This window comes from Paramormyrops kingsleyae, unplaced genomic scaffold (assembly GCF_048594095.1).
Source record: "Paramormyrops kingsleyae isolate MSU_618 unplaced genomic scaffold, PKINGS_0.4 ups72, whole genome shotgun sequence".
Lineage (NCBI taxonomy): Eukaryota > Metazoa > Chordata > Actinopteri > Osteoglossiformes > Mormyridae > Paramormyrops > Paramormyrops kingsleyae.
Genome location: NW_027326010.1, coordinates 1 through 20,799, shown reverse-complemented (window position 1 = coordinate 20,799; position 20,799 = coordinate 1). Strand labels below are relative to the sequence as shown.

Here is a 20,799-nt window from a genome sequence, read left to right as displayed (position 1 = left end):
AATAACGACTTTCTCAAAGACATCTTGACATCAATGCCGCATCGACGTCTGCTCTTCTCTCGGTGCGACTCTCAATAAACCCTCAACTGAAAACAAAAGTGCTGATTCTGGCCGCTTCCCTTGCTTACGGCCATACCGTTCCGACTGCGCCCGATCTCGTCTGATCTCGGAAGCTAAGCGGGGCCGGGCTTGGTTAGTACTTGGTTGGGAGACTGCCTGGGAATACCAAGTGCCGTAAGCTTTTTCTTAGTTTCACCTTATCCAGAGGGCCCTGCGTCTTGCCACGAATGTAAAGATGTCACTACCCTTTCATTTCACAAATTACCTTTATTTGTACAAAGACGGCAGTCCCCGCCCACTTTTGCAGAAAGTACTCGTAGCAATCGTATACAACTCACCGATTTCTTCCTCATTTTAATAACGACTTTCTCAAAGACATCTTGACATCAATGCCGCATCGACGTCTGCTCTTCTCTCGGTGCGACTCTCAATAAACCCTCAACTGAAAACAAAAGTGCTGATTCTGGCCGCTTCCCTCGCTTACGGCCATACCGTTCCGACTGTGCCCGATCTCGTCTGATCTCAGAAGCTAAGCGGGGCCGGGCTTGGTTAGTACTTGGTTGGGAGACTGCCTGGGAATACCAAGTGCCGTAAGCTTTTTCTTAGTTTCACCTTATCCAGAGGGCCCTGCGTCTTGCCACGAATGTAAAGATGTCACTACCCTTTCATTTCACAAATTACCTTTATTTGTACAAAGACGGCAGTCCCCGCCCACTTTTGCAGAAAGTACTCGTAGCAATCGTATACAACTCACCGATTTCTTCCTCATTTTAATAACGACTTTCTCAAAGACATCTTGACATCAATGCCGCATCGACGTCTGCTCTTCTCTCGGTGCGACTCTCAATAAACCCTCAACTGAAAACAAAAGTGCTGATTCTGGCCGCTTCCCTCGCTTACGGCCATACCGTTCCGACTGCGCCCGATCTCGTCCGATCTCGGAAGCTAAGCGGGGCCGGGCTTGGTTAGTACTTGGTTGGGAGACTGCCTGGGAATACCAAGTGCCGTAAGCTTTTTCTTAGTTTCACCTTATCCAGAGGGCCCTGCGTCTTGCCACGAATGTAAAGATGTCACTACCCTTTCATTTCACAAATTACCTTTATTTGTACAAAGACGGCAGTCCCCGCCCACTTTTGCAGAAAGTACTCGTAGCAATCGTATACAACTCACCGATTTCTTCCTCATTTTAATAACGACTTTCTCAAAGACATCTTGACATCAATGCCGCATCGACGTCTGCTCTTCTCTCGGTGCGACTCTCAATAAACCCTCAACTGAAAACAAAAGTGCTGATTCTGGCCGCTTCCCTCGCTTACGGCCATACCGTTCCGACTGCGCCCGATCTCGTCCGATCTCGGAAGCTAAGCGGGGCCGGGCTTGGTTAGTACTTGGTTGGGAGACTGCCTGGGAATACCAAGTGCCGTAAGCTTTTTCTTAGTTTCACCTTATCCAGAGGGCCCTGCGTCTTGCCACGAATGTAAAGATGTCACTACCCTTTCATTTCACAAATTACCTTTATTTGTACAAAGACGGCAGTCCCCGCCCACTTTTGCAGAAAGTACTCGTAGCAATCGTATACAACTCACCGATTTCTTCCTCATTTTAATAACGACTTTCTCAAAGACATCTTGACATCAATGCCGCATCGACGTCTGCTCTTCTCTCGGTGCGACTCTCAATAAACCCTCAACTGAAAACAAAAGTGCTGATTCTGGCCGCTTCCCTTGCTTATGGCCATACCGTTCCGACTGCGCCCGATCTCGTCCGATCTCGGAAGCTAAGCGGGGCCGGGCTTGGTTAGTACTTGGTTGGGAGACTGCCTGGGAATACCAAGTGCCGTAAGCTTTTTCTTAGTTTCACCTTATCCAGAGGGCCCTGCGTCTTGCCACGAATGTAAAGATGTCACTACCCTTTCATTTCACAAATTACCTTTATTTGTACAAAGACGGCAGTCCCCGCCCACTTTTGCAGAAAGTACTCGTAGCAATCGTATACAACTCACCGATTTCTTCCTCATTTTAATAACGACTTTCTCAAAGACATCTTGACATCAATGCCGCATCGACGTCTGCTCTTCTCTCGGTGCGACTCTCAATAAACCCTCAACTGAAAACAAAAGTGCTGATTCTGGCCGCTTCCCTTGCTTACGGCCATACCGTTCCGACTGCGCCCGATCTCGTCCGATCTCGGAAGCTAAGCGGGGCCGGGCTTGGTTAGTACTTGGTTGGGAGACTGCCTGGGAATACCAAGTGCCGTAAGCTTTTTCTTAGTTTCACCTTATCCAGAGGGCCCTGCGTCTTGCCACGAATGTAAAGATGTCACTACCCATTCATTTCACAAATTACCTTTATTTGTACAAAGACGGCAGTCCCCGCCCACTTTTGCAGAAAGTACTCGTAGCAATCGTATACAACTCACCGATTTCTTCCTCATTTTAATAACGACTTTCTCAAAGACATCTTGACATCAATGCCGCATCGACGTCTGCTCTTCTCTCGGTGCGACTCTCAATAAACCCTCAACTGAAAACAAAAGTGCTGATTCTGGCCGCTTCCCTTGCTTACGGCCATACCGTTCCGACTGCGCCCGATCTCGTCTGATCTCGGAAGCTAAGCGGGGCCGGGCTTGGTTAGTACTTGGTTGGGAGACTGCCTGGGAATACCAAGTGCCGTAAGCTTTTTCTTAGTTTCACCTTATCCAGAGGGCCCTGCGTCTTGCCACGAATGTAAAGATGTCACTACCCTTTCATTTCACAAATTACCTTTATTTGTACAAAGACGGCAGTCCCCGCCCACTTTTGCAGAAAGTACTCGTAGCAATCGTATACAACTCACCGATTTCTTCCTCATTTTAATAACGACTTTCTCAAAGACATCTTGACATCAATGCCGCATCGACGTCTGCTCTTCTCTCGGTGCGACTCTCAATAAACCCTCAACTGAAAACAAAAGTGCTGATTCTGGCCGCTTCCCTTGCTTACGGCCATACCGTTCCGACTGCGCCCGATCTCGTCCGATCTCGGAAGCTAAGCGGGGCCGGGCTTGGTTAGTACTTGGTTGGGAGACTGCCTGGGAATACCAAGTGCCGTAAGCTTTTTCTTAGTTTCACCTTATCCAGAGGGCCCTGCGTCTTGCCACGAATGTAAAGATGTCACTACCCTTTCATTTCACAAATTACCTTTATTTGTACAAAGACGGCAGTCCCCGCCCACTTTTGCAGAAAGTACTCGTAGCAATCGTATACAACTCACCGATTTCTTCCTCATTTTAATAACGACTTTCTCAAAGACATCTTGACATCAATGCCGCATCGACGTCTGCTCTTCTCTCGGTGCGACTCTCAATAAACCCTCAACTGAAAACAAAAGTGCTGATTCTGGCCGCTTCCCTCGCTTACGGCCATACCGTTCCGACTGCGCCCGATCTCGTCCGATCTCGGAAGCTAAGCGGGGCCGGGCTTGGTTAGTACTTGGTTGGGAGACTGCCTGGGAATACCAAGTGCCGTAAGCTTTTTCTTAGTTTCACCTTATCCAGAGGGCCCTGCGTCTTGCCACGAATGTAAAGATGTCACTACCCTTTCATTTCACAAATTACCTTTATTTGTACAAAGACGGCAGTCCCCGCCCACTTTTGCAGAAAGTACTCGTAGCAATCGTATACAACTCACCGATTTCTTCCTCATTTTAATAACGACTTTCTCAAAGACATCTTGACATCAATGCCGCATCGACGTCTGCTCTTCTCTCGGTGCGACTCTCAATAAACCCTCAACTGAAAACAAAAGTGCTGATTCTGGCCGCTTCCCTTGCTTACGGCCATACCGTTCCGACTGCGCCCGATCTCGTCCGATCTCGGAAGCTAAGCGGGGCCGGGCTTGGTTAGTACTTGGTTGGGAGACTGCCTGGGAATACCAAGTGCCGTAAGCTTTTTCTTAGTTTCACCTTATCCAGAGGGCCCTGCGTCTTGCCACGAATGTAAAGATGTCACTACCCTTTCATTTCACAAATTACCTTTATTTGTACAAAGACGGCAGTCCCCGCCCACTTTTGCAGAAAGTACTCGTAGCAATCGTATACAACTCACCGATTTCTTCCTCATTTTAATAACGACTTTCTCAAAGACATCTTGACATCAATGCCGCATCGACGTCTGCTCTTCTCTCGGTGCGACTCTCAATAAACCCTCAACTGAAAACAAAAGTGCTGATTCTGGCCGCTTCCCTTGCTTACGGCCATACCGTTCCGACTGCGCCCGATCTCGTCCGATCTCGGAAGCTAAGCGGGGCCGGGCTTGGTTAGTACTTGGTTGGGAGACTGCCTGGGAATACCAAGTGCCGTAAGCTTTTTCTTAGTTTCACCTTATCCAGAGGGCCCTGCGTCTTGCCACGAATGTAAAGATGTCACTACCCTTTCATTTCACAAATTACCTTTATTTGTACAAAGACGGCAGTCCCCGCCCACTTTTGCAGAAAGTACTCGTAGCAATCGTATACAACTCACCGATTTCTTCCTCATTTTAATAACGACTTTCTCAAAGACATCTTGACATCAATGCCGCATCGACGTCTGCTCTTCTCTCGGTGCGACTCTCAATAAACCCTCAACTGAAAACAAAAGTGCTGATTCTGGCCGCTTCCCTTGCTTACGGCCATACCGTTCCGACTGCGCCCGATCTCGTCCGATCTCGGAAGCTAAGCGGGGCCGGGCTTGGTTAGTACTTGGTTGGGAGACTGCCTGGGAATACCAAGTGCCGTAAGCTTTTTCTTAGTTTCACCTTATCCAGAGGGCCCTGCGTCTTGCCACGAATGTAAAGATGTCACTACCCATTCATTTCACAAATTACCTTTATTTGTACAAAGACGGCAGTCCCCGCCCACTTTTGCAGAAAGTACTCGTAGCAATCGTATACAACTCACCGATTTCTTCCTCATTTTAATAACGACTTTCTCAAAGACATCTTGACATCAATGCCGCATCGACGTCTGCTCTTCTCTCGGTGCGACTCTCAATAAACCCTCAACTGAAAACAAAAGTGCTGATTCTGGCCGCTTCCCTTGCTTACGGCCATACCGTTCCGACTGCGCCCGATCTCGTCTGATCTCGGAAGCTAAGCGGGGCCGGGCTTGGTTAGTACTTGGTTGGGAGACTGCCTGGGAATACCAAGTGCCGTAAGCTTTTTCTTAGTTTCACCTTATCCAGAGGGCCCTGCGTCTTGCCACGAATGTAAAGATGTCACTACCCTTTCATTTCACAAATTACCTTTATTTGTACAAAGACGGCAGTCCCCGCCCACTTTTGCAGAAAGTACTCGTAGCAATCGTATACAACTCACCGATTTCTTCCTCATTTTAATAACGACTTTCTCAAAGACATCTTGACATCAATGCCGCATCGACGTCTGCTCTTCTCTCGGTGCGACTCTCAATAAACCCTCAACTGAAAACAAAAGTGCTGATTCTGGCCGCTTCCCTTGCTTACGGCCATACCGTTCCGACTGCGCCCGATCTCGTCTGATCTCGGAAGCTAAGCGGGGCCGGGCTTGGTTAGTACTTGGTTGGGAGACTGCCTGGGAATACCAAGTGCCGTAAGCTTTTTCTTAGTTTCACCTTATCCAGAGGGCCCTGCGTCTTGCCACGAATGTAAAGATGTCACTACCCTTTCATTTCACAAATTACCTTTATTTGTACAAAGACGGCAGTCCCCGCCCACTTTTGCAGAAAGTACTCGTAGCAATCGTATACAACTCACCGATTTCTTCCTCATTTTAATAACGACTTTCTCAAAGACATCTTGACATCAATGCCGCATCGACGTCTGCTCTTCTCTCGGTGCGACTCTCAATAAACCCTCAACTGAAAACAAAAGTGCTGATTCTGGCCGCTTCCCTTGCTTACGGCCATACCGTTCCGACTGCGCCCGATCTCGTCCGATCTCGGAAGCTAAGCGGGGCCGGGCTTGGTTAGTACTTGGTTGGGAGACTGCCTGGGAATACCAAGTGCCGTAAGCTTTTTCTTAGTTTCACCTTATCCAGAGGGCCCTGCGTCTTGCCACGAATGTAAAGATGTCACTACCCTTTCATTTCACAAATTACCTTTATTTGTACAAAGACGGCAGTCCCCGCCCACTTTTGCAGAAAGTACTCGTAGCAATCGTATACAACTCACCGATTTCTTCCTCATTTTAATAACGACTTTCTCAAAGACATCTTGACATCAATGCCGCATCGACGTCTGCTCTTCTCTCGGTGCGACTCTCAATAAACCCTCAACTGAAAACAAAAGTGCTGATTCTGGCCGCTTCCCTTGCTTACGGCCATACCGTTCCGACTGCGCCCGATCTCGTCCGATCTCGGAAGCTAAGCGGGGCCGGGCTTGGTTAGTACTTGGTTGGGAGACTGCCTGGGAATACCAAGTGCCGTAAGCTTTTTCTTAGTTTCACCTTATCCAGAGGGCCCTGCGTCTTGCCACGAATGTAAAGATGTCACTACCCATTCATTTCACAAATTACCTTTATTTGTACAAAGACGGCAGTCCCCGCCCACTTTTGCAGAAAGTACTCGTAGCAATCGTATACAACTCACCGATTTCTTCCTCATTTTAATAACGACTTTCTCAAAGACATCTTGACATCAATGCCGCATCGACGTCTGCTCTTCTCTCGGTGCGACTCTCAATAAACCCTCAACTGAAAACAAAAGTGCTGATTCTGGCCGCTTCCCTTGCTTACGGCCATACCGTTCCGACTGCGCCCGATCTCGTCTGATCTCGGAAGCTAAGCGGGGCCGGGCTTGGTTAGTACTTGGTTGGGAGACTGCCTGGGAATACCAAGTGCCGTAAGCTTTTTCTTAGTTTCACCTTATCCAGAGGGCCCTGCGTCTTGCCACGAATGTAAAGATGTCACTACCCATTCATTTCACAAATTACCTTTATTTGTACAAAGACGGCAGTCCCCGCCCACTTTTGCAGAAAGTACTCGTAGCAATCGTATACAACTCACCGATTTCTTCCTCATTTTAATAACGACTTTCTCAAAGACATCTTGACATCAATGCCGCATCGACGTCTGCTCTTCTCTCGGTGCGACTCTCAATAAACCCTCAACTGAAAACAAAAGTGCTGATTCTGGCCGCTTCCCTTGCTTACGGCCATACCGTTCCGACTGCGCCCGATCTCGTCTGATCTCGGAAGCTAAGCGGGGCCGGGCTTGGTTAGTACTTGGTTGGGAGACTGCCTGGGAATACCAAGTGCCGTAAGCTTTTTCTTAGTTTCACCTTATCCAGAGGGCCCTGCGTCTTGCCACGAATGTAAAGATGTCACTACCCTTTCATTTCACAAATTACCTTTATTTGTACAAAGACGGCAGTCCCCGCCCACTTTTGCAGAAAGTACTCGTAGCAATCGTATACAACTCACCGATTTCTTCCTCATTTTAATAACGACTTTCTCAAAGACATCTTGACATCAATGCCGCATCGACGTCTGCTCTTCTCTCGGTGCGACTCTCAATAAACCCTCAACTGAAAACAAAAGTGCTGATTCTGGCCGCTTCCCTTGCTTACGGCCATACCGTTCCGACTGCGCCCGATCTCGTCTGATCTCGAAAGCTAAGCGGGGCCGGGCTTGGTTAGTACTTGGTTGGGAGACTGCCTGGGAATACCAAGTGCCGTAAGCTTTTTCTTAGTTTCACCTTATCCAGAGGGCCCTGCGTCTTGCCACGAATGTAAAGATGTCACTACCCTTTCATTTCACAAATTACCTTTATTTGTACAAAGACGGCAGTCCCCGCCCACTTTTGCAGAAAGTACTCGTAGCAATCGTATACAACTCACCGATTTCTTCCTCATTTTAATAACGACTTTCTCAAAGACATCTTGACATCAATGCCGCATCGACGTCTGCTCTTCTCCCGGTGCGACTCTCAATAAACCCTCAACTGAAAACAAAAGTGCTGATTCTGGCCGCTTCCCTTGCTTACGGCCATACCGTTCCGACTGCGCCCGATCTCGTCTGATCTCGGAAGCTAAGCGGGGCCGGGCTTGGTTAGTACTTGGTTGGGAGACTGCCTGGGAATGGGAAATGACCCCCCCAAGTCCCTATAGCTGATCCTGGGTTGTGCAGAATCCTGGATTAGCATGTTTTTTGGCGGCATCTGCTGGCCGGTTGAGGCATGACATCAGTAAATTGAAATTTAATTCATTTAGGATGTTTTTTTATTTAGGATGGTAATTTTCAATTGGGCCAACGCCATTGAGGGGAAACAGATTAGACCTCATGAACCATATATTTGAGAGCATATCTGAAAGCATATACCTTACTGCCTTCATACAGGTTTTAAATGCAGTCATTTCAGGTAAATACAGTAACTACTTGTAAATACAGTATTTACTTGTGCTCTGGTTACCAGTAACTCAGGTATTTACTTGTGCTCTGGTTACCAGGTTGACCTTGGCTGATTCTCAGGGGGCTTGCTTGACGATTCTGGAGGCATCTCTTTGCAGGCATCGAGGCATCATACCAAAGGGTTGACATTGCACAGTTACTTTATTTTAACACAACTTTGCAAACACCAAGTAAAAGTCACAGACACTTTCAAATTCTAGATTTGTTTTATTAATATTACACTTAAGTTGTATCAAATGGAATTTATAAATCATAAACAAGAATATAAATAAAATAATAAATAATGTATCAACAAATTGTATCAACAGCGGGTATAAAATCTGAAAATTGAATTAATATTATATATTAATGTTGATCAATATTATATAGTATCAGTAAAATATTATTTATAAGTAAAAATACATATTATAAATATACAAATATAACATAATAAATATTGTATTAAAAAAAATTTAAACAGCAGGTATAAAATTTGAAAACAGAGACATATAATAGCCAGTTTTTCTTTGTATTCAGAAGTGCCCAAAGTGTCCAGGCATGAGAACAGGAGAGGGAACAGGAACAGACAAGTTAGGATTAGAGGTGTCAGTTGTTTTTCCTCTTCTCCAGTTCCTTGTCCACCACACTTTTAAAGTGCTCAAAACATGTATACACTACACCTTCAAAACCAGATGTGGTTGATTTATTAGTAGTAGGACAATACGTAAAATTTTTCTGGCTGCTTCCAGCCGATTTGTCCTTTGAAGGTGTGTACCTCTTCCGTTGGCCACCGCACTGAGGTACCTGGCAAGCCCCACAGGGCCTCTGGGATTTACTGGGCATGATTGGTTTGATGGTGGGTGCAGGGGATGGTAAAACAGGGACAAAGGCCTGAGTGCAAGACGGCCCAGTAAATTGAATTGATGGAGCCTGTGGCTGTGCTGGAACCACCAGAAGCACCGGTGCTGCTGAAACTGTGGGTGGCACGTAGGAGGCGGCGACAGCAGGCTTTCGCTGGATGGGCCGGTCTGAAGGCCCTGTCTCTAGCTTGGACTTGGGCTCTGGCTCTTCAAAGTCCAACCTGTAAATGTATTGAACACACAGGAGATCATGAGTATTCATTTATCTGCATTAACTCTTTGCTCTCCTCACAATACATAAATGAAACACTTGAAAAACTTACCTCCGCTTCTCACCATGCCTTTTCCCAGCGACAAGGTGAAGCTGCTCGTACTGCACTTGAGGTCTCTCTGGTGGTGGCAGTGACGACGGCAGAGCAGGAGCTTCGGGCAGCGGAAGACTCGTCCAGGAGATTTTCTGCAAAACACACACACACACACACACACACACACACACACACACACACACACAAAGTATTAAGTGCATTGCTTTAATTATAATAATGAACTCACATGATGACACAAGCAAAAAACATCAAGTCTTAGTAGCTCTACTAGTGATACAATGGTCATTACATAGTTATGACATATATGAGCATTCTATTACCTGCAGCAGCCAACAGCTCAGCATCACTGGCATAGTTAGCGTCATGCTGGAACTGGGAGACAGAAGACTCAGACTTTGATGCCTGTTTCTGAAAAAAATAAGTAACTGTAAGATACACACACCAATGCTGATTGTTGCTCAACATAGGTCAAAAGATAGCCCAGTTATCTTACCTTCAACTTCTTGTCTAGATGACATCTGACAGAGGGGAAGTCTCGCACATACTCCAGCATGCACTCCTTTTGCCACTTCAGATGATCATTCTGCTCACCCTTCTGGCAATACTCGCCGAGCAACCACACGACCCAGCCAACATCATTTTCCAGCAGCCACCTGAATGACTGCCCAGCATACTTTCCAAAGGTGAGGACTAGCTGGCCTTTCCACATCTCTCCTCCAGCTTTTTTGGCAAAAGCCTCTGCCTTTGCAGCATCCAGCCAGGTTGGGTCCTCCACCTTGTTGGGGGCCTCTGCCACAGCCTTGGCAGCAGCTGTGCACTGCAGCCAGGCCTCTCCCTGCCTGTAGAGATGGATGCGGGGGTATTGATGCTGCTTCAAATGCAGGTGGAGGTTGGGTTTGGTGCTGAAACTCTTCCCACACACGCCACAGTCATGCTCCTTTGGAGTATGAATCTTCATGTGGCGAGTGAGGTTCGACTTCTCTGTGAAGTTCTTGTCGCACACCTCGCATTTGTGGTGGTCCATGTTGATAACTGGATGTTGGTAATGTGGTACAATAAAACATAATATGAGTTATTGATCTCTGTTAATCCAATTTTCCAATATGTTGCTATGCCAAAACAAATATTTAGTCCCATCTTTGGTAGCTCATTTAAAATCAGTAAATCACTATGTAGGATAAGGTTTAAAGCTGAAGCAGATAGCCATCCTCCTCCCCTCTCCCGTTACACACACACACACACACACACACACACTCGCGCGCGCGCGCGCACACACGCACGCACGCACACACACACACACACACACACTCGCGCGCGCGCGCACACACACGCACGCACGCACGCACGCACACAAATAGTTATTTGTATAATTACAGCCTTGTAGATTGACAAACGTGCTTCTATGTGATAGAATACGCATAGCAATCAGCTACATACAACTAGACAAAGTTGTCACACAAACAAGCCAGTAAACGATAGCAGCAGCTAGTCGACAGTTTCCAGAGAAATCTTTTGTCAAAATCAGCACAGCTATACATGCCAAACACCTGTCTTGTAAAAACAGCTAAAAATGATGAAGGAGAGTAATTTACCGCTAAGAGAGTATATTCCTAAGTGAGACGAAATTACCGCCGATCGCTGACTCAATTGGGAATGCTCAACCATTGGTCTGTTGAGAATGCTCAACCATTGGCCAGTTGAGCCAGGCCAATGGTTGAGCGCTGTTGAGGACGAGCCTCGCTCAATGATTGGTGTTGCCGCGCTCAACTTTGCTCAACATCGCTCAACCATTGGCCGGTTGAGCAGAGGATAGGGACTTGGAGGAGAAATCGCCTGGGAATACCAAGTGCCGTAAGCGTTTTCTTAGTTTCACCTTATCCAGAGGGCCCTGCGTCTTGCCACGAATGTAAAGATGTCACTACCCTTTCATTTCACAAATTACCTTTATTTGTACAAAGACGGCAGTCCCCGCCCACTTTTGCAGAAAGTACTCGTAGCAATCGTATACAACTCACCGATTTCTTCCTCATTTTAATAACGACTTTCTCAAAGACATCTTGACATCAATGCCGCATCGACGTCTGCTCTTCTCCCGGTGCGACTCTCAATAAACCCTCAACTGAAAACAAAAGTGCTGATTCTGGCCGCTTCCCTTGCTTACGGCCATACCGTTCCGACTGCGCCCGATCTCGTCTGATCTCGGAAGCTAAGCGGGGCCGGGCTTGGTTAGTACTTGGTTGGGAGACTGCCTGGGAATACCAAGTGCCGTAAGCTTTTTCTTAGTTTCACCTTATCCAGAGGGCCCTGCGTCTTGCCACGAATGTAAAGATGTCACTACCCTTTCATTTCACAAATTACCTTTATTTGTACAAAGACGGCAGTCCCCGCCCACTTTTGCAGAAAGTACTCGTAGCAATCGTATACAACTCACCGATTTCTTCCTCATTTTAATAACGACTTTCTCAAAGACATCTTGACATCAATGCCGCATCGACGTCTGCTCTTCTCCCGGTGCGACTCTCAATAAACCCTCAACTGAAAACAAAAGTGCTGATTCTGGCCGCTTCCCTTGCTTACGGCCATACCGTTCCGACTGCGCCCGATCTCGTCTGATCTCGGAAGCTAAGCGGGGCCGGGCTTGGTTAGTACTTGGTTGGGAGACTGCCTGGGAATACCAAGTGCCGTAAGCTTTTTCTTAGTTTCACCTTATCCAGAGGGCCCTGCGTCTTGCCACGAATGTAAAGATGTCACTACCCTTTCATTTCACAAATTACCTTTATTTGTACAAAGACGGCAGTCCCCGCCCACTTTTGCAGAAAGTACTCGTAGCAATCGTATACAACTCACCGATTTCTTCCTCATTTTAATAACGACTTTCTCAAAGACATCTTGACATCAATGCCGCATCGACGTCTGCTCTTCTCCCGGTGCGACTCTCAATAAACCCTCAACTGAAAACAAAAGTGCTGATTCTGGCCGCTTCCCTTGCTTACGGCCATACCGTTCCGACTGCGCCCGATCTCGTCTGATCTCGGAAGCTAAGCGGGGCCGGGCTTGGTTAGTACTTGGTTGGGAGACTGCCTGGGAATACCAAGTGCCGTAAGCTTTTTCTTAGTTTCACCTTATCCAGAGGGCCCTGCGTCTTGCCACGAATGTAAAGATGTCACTACCCTTTCATTTCACAAATTACCTTTATTTGTACAAAGACGGCAGTCCCCGCCCACTTTTGCAGAAAGTACTCGTAGCAATCGTATACAACTCACCGATTTCTTCCTCATTTTAATAACGACTTTCTCAAAGACATCTTGACATCAATGCCGCATCGACGTCTGCTCTTCTCCCGGTGCGACTCTCAATAAACCCTCAACTGAAAACAAAAGTGCTGATTCTGGCCGCTTCCCTCGCTTACGGCCATACCGTTCCGACTGCGCCCGATCTCGTCTGATCTCGGAAGCTAAGCGGGGCCGGGCTTGGTTAGTACTTGGTTGGGAGACTGCCTGGGAATACCAAGTGCCGTAAGCTTTTTCTTAGTTTCACCTTATCCAGAGGGCCCTGCGTCTTGCCACGAATGTAAAGATGTCACTACCCTTTCATTTCACAAATTACCTTTATTTGTACAAAGACGGCAGTCCCCGCCCACTTTTGCAGAAAGTACTCGTAGCAATCGTATACAACTCACCGATTTCTTCCTCATTTTAATAACGACTTTCTCAAAGACATCTTGACATCAATGCCGCATCGACGTCTGCTCTTCTCCCGGTGCGACTCTCAATAAACCCTCAACTGAAAACAAAAGTGCTGATTCTGGCCGCTTCCCTTGCTTACGGCCATACCGTTCCGACTGCGCCCGATCTCGTCTGATCTCGGAAGCTAAGCGGGGCCGGGCTTGGTTAGTACTTGGTTGGGAGACTGCCTGGGAATACCAAGTGCCGTAAGCTTTTTCTTAGTTTCACCTTATCCAGAGGGCCCTGCGTCTTGCCACGAATGTAAAGATGTCACTACCCTTTCATTTCACAAATTACCTTTATTTGTACAAAGACGGCAGTCCCCGCCCACTTTTGCAGAAAGTACTCGTAGCAATCGTATACAACTCACCGATTTCTTCCTCATTTTAATAACGACTTTCTCAAAGACATCTTGACATCAATGCCGCATCGACGTCTGCTCTTCTCCCGGTGCGACTCTCAATAAACCCTCAACTGAAAACAAAAGTGCTGATTCTGGCCGCTTCCCTTGCTTACGGCCATACCGTTCCGACTGCGCCCGATCTCGTCTGATCTCGGAAGCTAAGCGGGGCCGGGCTTGGTTAGTACTTGGTTGGGAGACTGCCTGGGAATACCAAGTGCCGTAAGCTTTTTCTTAGTTTCACCTTATCCAGAGGGCCCTGCGTCTTGCCACGAATGTAAAGATGTCACTACCCTTTCATTTCACAAATTACCTTTATTTGTACAAAGACGGCAGTCCCCGCCCACTTTTGCAGAAAGTACTCGTAGCAATCGTATACAACTCACCGATTTCTTCCTCATTTTAATAACGACTTTCTCAAAGACATCTTGACATCAATGCCGCATCGACGTCTGCTCTTCTCCCGGTGCGACTCTCAATAAACCCTCAACTGAAAACAAGAGTGCTGATTCTGGCCGCTTCCCTCGCTTACGGCCATACCGTTCCGACTGCGCCCGATCTCGTCTGATCTCGGAAGCTAAGCGGGGCCGGGCTTGGTTAGTACTTGGTTGGGAGACTGCCTGGGAATACCAAGTGCCGTAAGCTTTTTCTTAGTTTCACCTTATCCAGAGGGCCCTGCGTCTTGCCACGAATGTAAAGATGTCACTACCCTTTCATTTCACAAATTACCTTTATTTGTACAAAGACGGCAGTCCCCGCCCACTTTTGCAGAAAGTACTCGTAGCAATCGTATACAACTCACCGATTTCTTCCTCATTTTAATAACGACTTTCTCAAAGACATCTTGACATCAATGCAGCATCGACGTCTGCTCTTCTCCCGGTGCGACTCTCAATAAACCCTCAACTGAAAACAAGAGTGCTGATTCTGGCCGCTTCCCTCGCTTACGGCCATACCGTTCCGACTGCGCCCGATCTCGTCTGATCTCGGAAGCTAAGCGGGGCCGGGCTTGGTTAGTACTTGGTTGGGAGACTGCCTGGGAATACCAAGTGCCGTAAGCTTTTTCTTAGTTTCACCTTATCCAGAGGGCCCTGCGTCTTGCCACGAATGTAAAGATGTCACTACCCTTTCATTTCACAAATTACCTTTATTTGTACAAAGACGGCAGTCCCCGCCCACTTTTGCAGAAAGTACTCGTAGCAATCGTATACAACTCACCGATTTCTTCCTCATTTTAATAACGACTTTCTCAAAGACATCTTGACATCAATGCCGCATCGACGTCTGCTCTTCTCCCGGTGCGACTCTCAATAAACCCTCAACTGAAAACAAGAGTGCTGATTCTGGCCGCTTCCCTCGCTTACGGCCATACCGTTCCGACTGCGCCCGATCTCGTCTGATCTCGGAAGCTAAGCGGGGCCGGGCTTGGTTAGTACTTGGTTGGGAGACTGCCTGGGAATACCAAGTGCCGTAAGCTTTTTCTTAGTTTCACCTTATCCAGAGGGCCCTGCGTCTTGCCACGAATGTAAAGATGTCACTACCCTTTCATTTCACAAATTACCTTTATTTGTACAAAGACGGCAGTCCCCGCCCACTTTTGCAGAAAGTACTCGTAGCAATCGTATACAACTCACCGATTTCTTCCTCATTTTAATAACGACTTTCTCAAAGACATCTTGACATCAATGCCGCATCGACGTCTGCTCTTCTCCCGGTGCGACTCTCAATAAACCCTCAACTGAAAACAAGAGTGCTGATTCTGGCCGCTTCCCTCGCTTACGGCCATACCGTTCCGACTGCGCCCGATCTCGTCTGATCTCGGAAGCTAAGCGGGGCCGGGCTTGGTTAGTACTTGGTTGGGAGACTGCCTGGGAATACCAAGTGCCGTAAGCTTTTTCTTAGTTTCACCTTATCCAGAGGGCCCTGCGTCTTGCCACGAATGTAAAGATGTCACTACCCTTTCATTTCACAAATTACCTTTATTTGTACAAAGACGGCAGTCCCCGCCCACTTTTGCAGAAAGTACTCGTAGCAATCGTATACAACTCACCGATTTCTTCCTCATTTTAATAACGACTTTCTCAAAGACATCTTGACATCAATGCCGCATCGACGTCTGCTCTTCTCCCGGTGCGACTCTCAATAAACCCTCAACTGAAAACAAGAGTACTGATTCTGGCCGCTTCCCTCGCTTACGGCCATACCGTTCCGACTGCGCCCGATCTCGTCTGATCTCGGAAGCTAAGCGGGGCCGGGCTTGGTTAGTACTTGGTTGGGAGACTGCCTGGGATTACCAAGTGCCGTAAGCTTTTTCTTAGTTTCACCTTATCCAGAGGGCCCTGCGTCTTGCCACGAATGTAAAGATGTCACTACCCTTTCATTTCACAAATTACCTTTATTTGTACAAAGACGGCAGTCCCCGCCCACTTTTGCAGAAAGTACTCGTAGCAATCGTATACAACTCACCGATTTCTTCCTCATTTTAATAACGACTTTCTCAAAGACATCTTGACATCAATGCCGCATCGACGTCTGCTCTTCTCTCGGTGCGACTCTCAATATACCCTCAACTGAAAACAAAAGTGCTGATTCTGGCCGCTTCCCTCGCTTACGGCCATACCGTTCCGACTGCGCCCGATCTCGTCTGATCTCGGAAGCTAAGCGGGGCCGGGCTTGGTTAGTACTTGGTTGGGAGACTGCCTGGGAATACCAAGTGCCGTAAGCTTTTTCTTAGTTTCACCTTATCCAGAGGGCCCTGCGTCTTGCCACGAATGTAAAGATGTCACTACCCTTTCATTTCACAAATTACCTTTATTTGTACAAAGACGGCAGTCCCCGCCCACTTTTGCAGAAAGTACTCGTAGCAATCGTATACAACTCACCGATTTCTTCCTCATTTTAATAACGACTTTCTCAAAGACATCTTGACATCAATGCCGCATCGACGTCTGCTCTTCTCTCGGTGCGACTCTCAATAAACCCTCAACTGAAAACAAAAGTGCTGATTCTGGCCGCTTCCCTCGCTTACGGCCATACCGTTCCGACTGCGCCCGATCTCGTCTGATCTCGGAAGCTAAGCGGGGCCGGGCTTGGTTAGTACTTGGTTGGGAGACTGCCTGGGAATACCAAGTGCCGTAAGCTTTTTCTTAGTTTCACCTTATCCAGAGGGCCCTGCGTCTTGCCACGAATGTAAAGATGTCACTACCCTTTCATTTCACAAATTACCTTTATTTGTACAAAGACGGCAGTCCCCGCCCACTTTTGCAGAAAGTACTCGTAGCAATCGTATACAACTCACCGATTTCTTCCTCATTTTAATAACGACTTTCTCAAAGACATCTTGACATCAATGCCGCATCGACGTCTGCTCTTCTCTCGGTGCGACTCTCAATAAGCCCTCAACTGAAAACAAAAGTGCTGATTCTGGCCGCTTCCCTCGCTTACGGCCATACCGTTCCGACTGCGCCCGATCTCGTCTGATCTCGGAAGCTAAGCGGGGCCGGGCTTGGTTAGTACTTGGTTGGGAGACTGCCTGGGAATACCAAGTGCCGTAAGCTTTTTCTTAGTTTCACCTTATCCAGAGGGCCCTGCGTCTTGCCACGAATGTAAAGATGTCACTACCCTTTCATTTCACAAATTACCTTTATTTGTACAAAGACGGCAGTCCCCGCCCACTTTTGCAGAAAGTACTCGTAGCAATCGTATACAACTCACCGATTTCTTCCTCATTTTAATAACGACTTTCTCAAAGACATCTTGACATCAATGCCGCATCGACGTCTGCTCTTCTCTCGGTGCGACTCTCAATAAACCCTCAACTGAAAACAAAAGTGCTGATTCTGGCCGCTTCCCTCGCTTACGGCCATACCGTTCCGACTGCGCCCGATCTCGTCTGATCTCGGAAGCTAAGCGGGGCCGGGCTTGGTTAGTACTTGGTTGGGAGACTGCCTGGGAATACCAAGTGCCGTAAGCTTTTTCTTAGTTTCACCTTATCCAGAGGGCCCTGCGTCTTGCCACGAATGTAAAGATGTCACTACCCTTTCATTTCACAAATTACCTTTATTTGTACAAAGACGGCAGTCCCCGCCCACTTTTGCAGAAAGTACTCGTAGCAATCGTATACAACTCACCGATTTCTTCCTCATTTTAATAACGACTTTCTCAAAGACATCTTGACATCAATGCCGCATCGACGTCTGCTCTTCTCCCGGTGCGACTCTCAATAAACCCTCAACTGAAAACAAGAGTGCTGATTCTGGCCGCTTCCCTCGCTTACGGCCATACCGTTCCGACTGCGCCCGATCTCGTCTGATCTCGGAAGCTAAGCGGGGCCGGGCTTGGTTAGTACTTGGTTGGGAGACTGCCTGGGAATACCAAGTGCCGTAAGCTTTTTCTTAGTTTCACCTTATCCAGAGGGCCCTGCGTCTTGCCACGAATGTAAAGATGTCACTACCCTTTCATTTCACAAATTACCTTTATTTGTACAAAGACGGCAGTCCCCGCCCACTTTTGCAGAAAGTACTCGTAGCAATCGTATACAACTCACCGATTTCTTCCTCATTTTAATAACGACTTTCTCAAAGACATCTTGACATCAATGCCGCATCGACGTCTGCTCTTCTCCCGGTGCGACTCTCAATAAACCCTCAACTGAAAACAAGAGTGCTGATTCTGGCCGCTTCCCTCGCTTACGGCCATACCGTTCCGACTGCGCCCGATCTCGTCTGATCTCGGAAGCTAAGCGGGGCCGGGCTTGGTTAGTACTTGGTTGGGAGACTGCCTGGGAATACCAAGTGCCGTAAGCTTTTTCTTAGTTTCACCTTATCCAGAGGGCCCTGCGTCTTGCCACGAATGTAAAGATGTCACTACCCTTTCATTTCACAAATTACCTTTATTTGTACAAAGACGGCAGTCCCCGCCCACTTTTGCAGAAAGTACTCGTAGCAATCGTATACAACTCACCGATTTCTTCCTCATTTTAATAACGACTTTCTCAAAGACATCTTGACATCAATGCCGCATCGACGTCTGCTCTTCTCCCGGTGCGACTCTCAATAAACCCTCAACTGAAAACAAGAGTGCTGATTCTGGCCGCTTCCCTCGCTTACGGCCATACCGTTCCGACTGCGCCCGATCTCGTCTGATCTCGGAAGCTAAGCGGGGCCGGGCTTGGTTAGTACTTGGTTGGGAGACTGCCTGGGAATACCAAGTGCCGTAAGCTTTTTCTTAGTTTCACCTTATCCAGAGGGCCCTGCGTCTTGCCACGAATGTAAAGATGTCACTACCCTTTCATTTCACAAATTACCTTTATTTGTACAAAGACGGCAGTCCCCGCCCACTTTTGCAGAAAGTACTCGTAGCAATCGTATACAACTCACCGATTTCTTCCTCATTTTAATAACGACTTTCTCAAAGACATCTTGACATCAATGCCGCATCGACGTCTGCTCTTCTCCCGGTGCGACTCTCAATAAACCCTCAACTGAAAACAAGAGTGCTGATTCTGGCCGCTTCCCTCGCTTACGGCCATACCGTTCCGACTGCGCCCGATCTCGTCTGATCTCGGAAGCTAAGCGGGGCCGGGCTTGGTTAGTACTTGGTTGGGAGACTGCCTGGGAATACCAAGTGCCGTAAGCTTTTTCTTAGTTTCACCTTATCCAGAGGGCCCTGCGTCTTGCCACGAATGTAAAGATGTCACTACCCTTTCATTTCACAAATTACCTTTATTTGTACAAAGACGGCAGTCCCCGCCCACTTTTGCAGAAAGTACTCGTAGCAATCGTATACAACTCACCGATTTCTTCCTCATTTTAATAACGACTTTCTCAAAGACATCTTGACATCAATGCCGCATCGACGTCTGCTCTTCTCCCGGTGCGACTCTCAATAAACCCTCAACTGAAAACAAGAGTGCTGATTCTGGCCGCTTCCCTCGCTTACGGCCATACCGTTCCGACTGCGCCCGATCTCGTCTGATCTCGGAAGCTAAGCGGGGCCGGGCTTGGTTAGTACTTGGTTGGGAGACTGCCTGGGAATACCAAGTGCCGTAAGCTTTTTCTTAGTTTCACCTTATCCAGAGGGCCCTGCGTCTTGCCACGAATGTAAAGATGTCACTACCCTTTCATTTCACAAATTACCTTTATTTGTACAAAGACGGCAGTCCCCGCCCACTTTTGCAGAAAGTACTCGTAGCAATCGTATACAACTCACCGATTTCTTCCTCATTTTAATAACGACTTTCTCAAAGACATCTTGACATCAATGCCGCATCGACGTCTGCTCTTCTCCCGGTGCGACTCTCAATAAACCCTCAACTGAAAACAAGAGTGCTGATTCTGGCCGCTTCCCTCGCTTACGGCCATACCGTTCCGACTGCGCCCGATCTCGTCTGATCTCGGAAGCTAAGCGGGGCCGGGCTTGGTTAGTACTTGGTTGGGAGACTGCCTGGGAATACCAAGTGCCGTAAGCTTTTTCTTAGTTTCACCTTATCCAGAGGGCCCTGCGTCTTGCCACGAATGTAAAGATGTCACTACCCTTTCATTTCACAAATTACCTTTATTTGTACAAAGACGGCAGTCCCCGCCCACTTTTGCAGAAAGTACTCGTAGCAATCGTATACAACTCACCGATTTCTTCCTCATTTTAATAACGACTTTCTCAAAGACATCTTGACATCAATGCCGCATCGACGTCTGCTCTTCTCCCGGTGCGACTCTCAATAAACCCTCAACTGAAAACAAGAGTGCTGATTCTGGCCGCTTCCCTCGCTTACGGCCATACCGTTCCGACTGCGCCCGATCTCGTCTGATCTCGGAAGCTAAGCGGGGCCGGGCTTGGTTAGTACTTGGTTGGGAGACTGCCTGGGAATACCAAGTGCCGTAAGCTTTTTCTTAGTTTCACCTTATCCAGAGGGCCCTGCGTCTTGCCACGAATGTAAAGATGTCACTACCCTTTCATTTCACAAATTACCTTTATTTGTACAAAGACGGCAGTCCCCGCCCACTTTTGCAGAAAGTACTCGTAGCAATCGTATACAACTCACCGATTTCTTC

The 20,799-nt window shown here is 47.6% G+C and overlaps 1 long non-coding RNA gene and 41 other non-coding genes across 42 annotated transcripts; 41 read left to right on the top strand and 1 right to left on the bottom strand.

Annotated features, from left to right (window-relative positions):
- The first annotated feature begins 122 nt into the window (after nucleotides 1–122).
- Nucleotides 123–241, top strand: LOC140586512 (5S ribosomal RNA). Its single transcript, XR_011988321.1, has one exon. It is a non-coding gene; the product is annotated as a 5S ribosomal RNA (ribosomal RNA).
- Nucleotides 242–538: 297 nt separating this feature from the next.
- Nucleotides 539–657, top strand: LOC140586847 (5S ribosomal RNA). Its single transcript, XR_011988656.1, has one exon. It is a non-coding gene; the product is annotated as a 5S ribosomal RNA (ribosomal RNA).
- A 297-nt stretch (nucleotides 658–954) lies between these two features.
- On the top strand, nucleotides 955–1,073 carry LOC140586613 (5S ribosomal RNA). Its single transcript, XR_011988422.1, has one exon. It is a non-coding gene; the product is annotated as a 5S ribosomal RNA (ribosomal RNA).
- Nucleotides 1,074–1,370: 297 nt separating this feature from the next.
- Nucleotides 1,371–1,489, top strand: LOC140586602 (5S ribosomal RNA). The gene has a single exon (XR_011988411.1). It is a non-coding gene; the product is annotated as a 5S ribosomal RNA (ribosomal RNA).
- Nucleotides 1,490–1,786: 297 nt separating this feature from the next.
- On the top strand, nucleotides 1,787–1,905 carry LOC140586700 (5S ribosomal RNA). The gene has a single exon (XR_011988509.1). It is a non-coding gene; the product is annotated as a 5S ribosomal RNA (ribosomal RNA).
- A 297-nt stretch (nucleotides 1,906–2,202) lies between these two features.
- Nucleotides 2,203–2,321, top strand: LOC140586590 (5S ribosomal RNA). The gene has a single exon (XR_011988399.1). It is a non-coding gene; the product is annotated as a 5S ribosomal RNA (ribosomal RNA).
- Nucleotides 2,322–2,618: 297 nt separating this feature from the next.
- Nucleotides 2,619–2,737, top strand: LOC140586511 (5S ribosomal RNA). The gene has a single exon (XR_011988320.1). It is a non-coding gene; the product is annotated as a 5S ribosomal RNA (ribosomal RNA).
- Nucleotides 2,738–3,034: 297 nt separating this feature from the next.
- LOC140586579 (5S ribosomal RNA) lies at nucleotides 3,035–3,153 on the top strand. The gene has a single exon (XR_011988388.1). It is a non-coding gene; the product is annotated as a 5S ribosomal RNA (ribosomal RNA).
- A 297-nt stretch (nucleotides 3,154–3,450) lies between these two features.
- Nucleotides 3,451–3,569, top strand: LOC140586568 (5S ribosomal RNA). The gene has a single exon (XR_011988377.1). It is a non-coding gene; the product is annotated as a 5S ribosomal RNA (ribosomal RNA).
- A 297-nt stretch (nucleotides 3,570–3,866) lies between these two features.
- Nucleotides 3,867–3,985, top strand: LOC140586557 (5S ribosomal RNA). Its single transcript, XR_011988366.1, has one exon. It is a non-coding gene; the product is annotated as a 5S ribosomal RNA (ribosomal RNA).
- Nucleotides 3,986–4,282: 297 nt separating this feature from the next.
- On the top strand, nucleotides 4,283–4,401 carry LOC140586546 (5S ribosomal RNA). Its single transcript, XR_011988355.1, has one exon. It is a non-coding gene; the product is annotated as a 5S ribosomal RNA (ribosomal RNA).
- Nucleotides 4,402–4,698: 297 nt separating this feature from the next.
- LOC140586535 (5S ribosomal RNA) lies at nucleotides 4,699–4,817 on the top strand. The gene has a single exon (XR_011988344.1). It is a non-coding gene; the product is annotated as a 5S ribosomal RNA (ribosomal RNA).
- Nucleotides 4,818–5,114: 297 nt separating this feature from the next.
- LOC140586510 (5S ribosomal RNA) lies at nucleotides 5,115–5,233 on the top strand. Its single transcript, XR_011988319.1, has one exon. It is a non-coding gene; the product is annotated as a 5S ribosomal RNA (ribosomal RNA).
- A 297-nt stretch (nucleotides 5,234–5,530) lies between these two features.
- On the top strand, nucleotides 5,531–5,649 carry LOC140586509 (5S ribosomal RNA). The gene has a single exon (XR_011988318.1). It is a non-coding gene; the product is annotated as a 5S ribosomal RNA (ribosomal RNA).
- Nucleotides 5,650–5,946: 297 nt separating this feature from the next.
- Nucleotides 5,947–6,065, top strand: LOC140586524 (5S ribosomal RNA). The gene has a single exon (XR_011988333.1). It is a non-coding gene; the product is annotated as a 5S ribosomal RNA (ribosomal RNA).
- Nucleotides 6,066–6,362: 297 nt separating this feature from the next.
- On the top strand, nucleotides 6,363–6,481 carry LOC140586513 (5S ribosomal RNA). The gene has a single exon (XR_011988322.1). It is a non-coding gene; the product is annotated as a 5S ribosomal RNA (ribosomal RNA).
- Nucleotides 6,482–6,778: 297 nt separating this feature from the next.
- Nucleotides 6,779–6,897, top strand: LOC140586508 (5S ribosomal RNA). Its single transcript, XR_011988317.1, has one exon. It is a non-coding gene; the product is annotated as a 5S ribosomal RNA (ribosomal RNA).
- A 297-nt stretch (nucleotides 6,898–7,194) lies between these two features.
- On the top strand, nucleotides 7,195–7,313 carry LOC140586507 (5S ribosomal RNA). The gene has a single exon (XR_011988316.1). It is a non-coding gene; the product is annotated as a 5S ribosomal RNA (ribosomal RNA).
- A 297-nt stretch (nucleotides 7,314–7,610) lies between these two features.
- Nucleotides 7,611–7,729, top strand: LOC140586813 (5S ribosomal RNA). The gene has a single exon (XR_011988622.1). It is a non-coding gene; the product is annotated as a 5S ribosomal RNA (ribosomal RNA).
- A 1,933-nt stretch (nucleotides 7,730–9,662) lies between these two features.
- On the bottom strand, nucleotides 9,663–10,197 carry LOC140586483 (uncharacterized). Its single transcript, XR_011988291.1, has 3 exons — nucleotides 10,116–10,197; nucleotides 9,943–10,030; nucleotides 9,663–9,753 (listed from the first exon to the last, which is right to left on the bottom strand). It is a non-coding gene; the product is annotated as an uncharacterized lncRNA (long non-coding RNA).
- Nucleotides 10,198–11,777: 1,580 nt separating this feature from the next.
- Nucleotides 11,778–11,896, top strand: LOC140586506 (5S ribosomal RNA). The gene has a single exon (XR_011988315.1). It is a non-coding gene; the product is annotated as a 5S ribosomal RNA (ribosomal RNA).
- A 297-nt stretch (nucleotides 11,897–12,193) lies between these two features.
- LOC140586505 (5S ribosomal RNA) lies at nucleotides 12,194–12,312 on the top strand. The gene has a single exon (XR_011988313.1). It is a non-coding gene; the product is annotated as a 5S ribosomal RNA (ribosomal RNA).
- A 297-nt stretch (nucleotides 12,313–12,609) lies between these two features.
- On the top strand, nucleotides 12,610–12,728 carry LOC140586504 (5S ribosomal RNA). Its single transcript, XR_011988312.1, has one exon. It is a non-coding gene; the product is annotated as a 5S ribosomal RNA (ribosomal RNA).
- Nucleotides 12,729–13,025: 297 nt separating this feature from the next.
- Nucleotides 13,026–13,144, top strand: LOC140586503 (5S ribosomal RNA). The gene has a single exon (XR_011988311.1). It is a non-coding gene; the product is annotated as a 5S ribosomal RNA (ribosomal RNA).
- Nucleotides 13,145–13,441: 297 nt separating this feature from the next.
- Nucleotides 13,442–13,560, top strand: LOC140586501 (5S ribosomal RNA). Its single transcript, XR_011988309.1, has one exon. It is a non-coding gene; the product is annotated as a 5S ribosomal RNA (ribosomal RNA).
- Nucleotides 13,561–13,857: 297 nt separating this feature from the next.
- Nucleotides 13,858–13,976, top strand: LOC140586500 (5S ribosomal RNA). The gene has a single exon (XR_011988308.1). It is a non-coding gene; the product is annotated as a 5S ribosomal RNA (ribosomal RNA).
- Nucleotides 13,977–14,273: 297 nt separating this feature from the next.
- LOC140586499 (5S ribosomal RNA) lies at nucleotides 14,274–14,392 on the top strand. The gene has a single exon (XR_011988307.1). It is a non-coding gene; the product is annotated as a 5S ribosomal RNA (ribosomal RNA).
- A 297-nt stretch (nucleotides 14,393–14,689) lies between these two features.
- On the top strand, nucleotides 14,690–14,808 carry LOC140586498 (5S ribosomal RNA). Its single transcript, XR_011988306.1, has one exon. It is a non-coding gene; the product is annotated as a 5S ribosomal RNA (ribosomal RNA).
- A 297-nt stretch (nucleotides 14,809–15,105) lies between these two features.
- LOC140586497 (5S ribosomal RNA) lies at nucleotides 15,106–15,224 on the top strand. Its single transcript, XR_011988305.1, has one exon. It is a non-coding gene; the product is annotated as a 5S ribosomal RNA (ribosomal RNA).
- A 297-nt stretch (nucleotides 15,225–15,521) lies between these two features.
- Nucleotides 15,522–15,640, top strand: LOC140586496 (5S ribosomal RNA). The gene has a single exon (XR_011988304.1). It is a non-coding gene; the product is annotated as a 5S ribosomal RNA (ribosomal RNA).
- Nucleotides 15,641–15,937: 297 nt separating this feature from the next.
- Nucleotides 15,938–16,056, top strand: LOC140586837 (5S ribosomal RNA). Its single transcript, XR_011988646.1, has one exon. It is a non-coding gene; the product is annotated as a 5S ribosomal RNA (ribosomal RNA).
- Nucleotides 16,057–16,353: 297 nt separating this feature from the next.
- Nucleotides 16,354–16,472, top strand: LOC140586495 (5S ribosomal RNA). The gene has a single exon (XR_011988303.1). It is a non-coding gene; the product is annotated as a 5S ribosomal RNA (ribosomal RNA).
- A 297-nt stretch (nucleotides 16,473–16,769) lies between these two features.
- On the top strand, nucleotides 16,770–16,888 carry LOC140586494 (5S ribosomal RNA). Its single transcript, XR_011988302.1, has one exon. It is a non-coding gene; the product is annotated as a 5S ribosomal RNA (ribosomal RNA).
- A 297-nt stretch (nucleotides 16,889–17,185) lies between these two features.
- Nucleotides 17,186–17,304, top strand: LOC140586493 (5S ribosomal RNA). Its single transcript, XR_011988301.1, has one exon. It is a non-coding gene; the product is annotated as a 5S ribosomal RNA (ribosomal RNA).
- Nucleotides 17,305–17,601: 297 nt separating this feature from the next.
- On the top strand, nucleotides 17,602–17,720 carry LOC140586492 (5S ribosomal RNA). Its single transcript, XR_011988300.1, has one exon. It is a non-coding gene; the product is annotated as a 5S ribosomal RNA (ribosomal RNA).
- Nucleotides 17,721–18,017: 297 nt separating this feature from the next.
- LOC140586490 (5S ribosomal RNA) lies at nucleotides 18,018–18,136 on the top strand. Its single transcript, XR_011988297.1, has one exon. It is a non-coding gene; the product is annotated as a 5S ribosomal RNA (ribosomal RNA).
- A 297-nt stretch (nucleotides 18,137–18,433) lies between these two features.
- On the top strand, nucleotides 18,434–18,552 carry LOC140586489 (5S ribosomal RNA). The gene has a single exon (XR_011988296.1). It is a non-coding gene; the product is annotated as a 5S ribosomal RNA (ribosomal RNA).
- Nucleotides 18,553–18,849: 297 nt separating this feature from the next.
- On the top strand, nucleotides 18,850–18,968 carry LOC140586488 (5S ribosomal RNA). The gene has a single exon (XR_011988295.1). It is a non-coding gene; the product is annotated as a 5S ribosomal RNA (ribosomal RNA).
- Nucleotides 18,969–19,265: 297 nt separating this feature from the next.
- On the top strand, nucleotides 19,266–19,384 carry LOC140586487 (5S ribosomal RNA). The gene has a single exon (XR_011988294.1). It is a non-coding gene; the product is annotated as a 5S ribosomal RNA (ribosomal RNA).
- A 297-nt stretch (nucleotides 19,385–19,681) lies between these two features.
- LOC140586485 (5S ribosomal RNA) lies at nucleotides 19,682–19,800 on the top strand. The gene has a single exon (XR_011988293.1). It is a non-coding gene; the product is annotated as a 5S ribosomal RNA (ribosomal RNA).
- A 297-nt stretch (nucleotides 19,801–20,097) lies between these two features.
- On the top strand, nucleotides 20,098–20,216 carry LOC140586871 (5S ribosomal RNA). Its single transcript, XR_011988672.1, has one exon. It is a non-coding gene; the product is annotated as a 5S ribosomal RNA (ribosomal RNA).
- Nucleotides 20,217–20,513: 297 nt separating this feature from the next.
- On the top strand, nucleotides 20,514–20,632 carry LOC140586870 (5S ribosomal RNA). Its single transcript, XR_011988671.1, has one exon. It is a non-coding gene; the product is annotated as a 5S ribosomal RNA (ribosomal RNA).
- The last annotated feature ends 167 nt before the right edge of the window (nucleotides 20,633–20,799 follow it).